Genomic DNA, 1,843 nt, shown 5'->3' on the forward strand with positions numbered 1-1,843 from the left:
ATTAAACCATATTCTAGGATAATTGCAAGCCAAAAACTTATAAAAAGAAACTAAAAATACATGAATTTGAAATGGAAAAATAAAATAAAATAAAATAGTAAAAGTAAAATAAGAATACATGATATATGTGCTTCACAATAAGGGTGTCTATATCCACACGGAGAAAGCAAGAAATAGCCTTTTATTTATTCCAAAATACCAAATTATAGATTAACACTCTTACATAGTTCTTTATAAATGATTCATATGTTGATAGTTAAAAAGTGTTAATAGTTAAGTTGTTTTTGGTAGAAATATAAATGCTTAAATGCATACATGAAAAAACTAAGAAGGATAACTTCAGAAGAAACTAACGATCCTTTTGGGATAGTTTTCTTACTATTTTTAAAGTAGCTTTTTAGTAGAAATATTTTTGAACTCAAAATTTTTGTACTAGAAAGCTGATTTAGAAAATAGTAAGAAAGTTGTCTCAAACAAAGCGTAAATTAGAGGAATGATTTGTGTAATGCCTATTATAAATACATGAATTAAAAGATTCTTAAGGCATTTAGACAAGCACATAAAAGGGAAAAAAATATAGCCATTATATAAGTTAGTAAGCTTATGTCAAATAACTAGTATGGAGAATGATTAGACTTATCACATTAAGGATAAAAGGTGTTAGAGTTGATTGGAGGAATAGGTTTTATATATAATTAATTTAGTAGTTCATCAGAAACAAATGAAAAAGTCAACCATAAATATCTAAGAAAAGGACACCGATGTTGATGATGATGGTTAGGCAATGCTTAGGTTGTTAGTAATATGTGCATACACTCTGTCTATCCTTGGCTTGAAAATTTTGTCAATTAGTTAAAAAAAAGTTAGAAGATTCATTATCATATTTGACTAAATTTTATTTAACATACTTAAATGAAATGATGTGAATTTGACTTAAAAAACAAAGATAGCTAAAAATTTTAATTTTGACACTTAACTTCCTAAGATCAAAGTCAATGAACTAACCAGCTATTCAAGCAAATCATAGATCAAACTTGAATTGAGCTTAGCCTGAATGTGATAGAAATGTATATACACATAATTGTTTATGTAATTAGATTTGCATTATATATATATATATGTGTGTGTGTGTTAGGGAGAGAGAGAGAGAGAGAGAGAGAGAGAGAGAGAGAGAGAGAGAGAGAGAGAGAGAGAGAGAGAGAGAGATATATGATTGTCCAACTTGAACTATATATCATAGGCTGAAAGAGCATAATTCTAAGAAAAGAAATTTCTAGCATTGGAAGCATTGGAAAGGCACAACCATTAACAACTGGAGTGCTTAAGAGAACTCATCTTAAAAACAAATATACTATTTACCATCACATTTGAGGAGAAGCTTTCAAAGTATAATGATTTATAATTCCATTTGTACAAAGGACAAAGCTTAACCCGCCAATCTCTTCTTGTTTGTTTCTTTGGACATGCACCATGTGGAAATCAGATCTCTAATTATGTTCAGCATGAATGACCAAGTCAAATTTGAAAACTTAAAATTTGTTTGAGGTGATTGTAGAGTTTTATAAAGTCGATTGTGGATAATGTGAGAACCAGCTTTCTAACATTGAAATTTTTAAAAAGTTGCGAGAAGTTAAAATCAAAACGTAATAATTGTGATTGTTGCTCGAAAATCAAAGCTGTGAAAAACTTCCCAAATAGATCCTTGACCAAATAATTAAACCATGCACTAATTACTAGTTCTTATTCTCAATAAATTATCTTTACAATCAATTAAATTATCAAACATTCAACATTATCTTTAATCTAGTTGTGAAAAAATAACATATTTCCTCATATCTTTCTT

Source organism: Dendrobium catenatum, unplaced genomic scaffold (genome assembly GCF_001605985.2).
Source record: "Dendrobium catenatum unplaced genomic scaffold, ASM160598v2 fragScaff_scaffold_1260, whole genome shotgun sequence".
Taxonomy (NCBI): Eukaryota; Viridiplantae; Streptophyta; class Magnoliopsida; order Asparagales; family Orchidaceae; genus Dendrobium; species Dendrobium catenatum.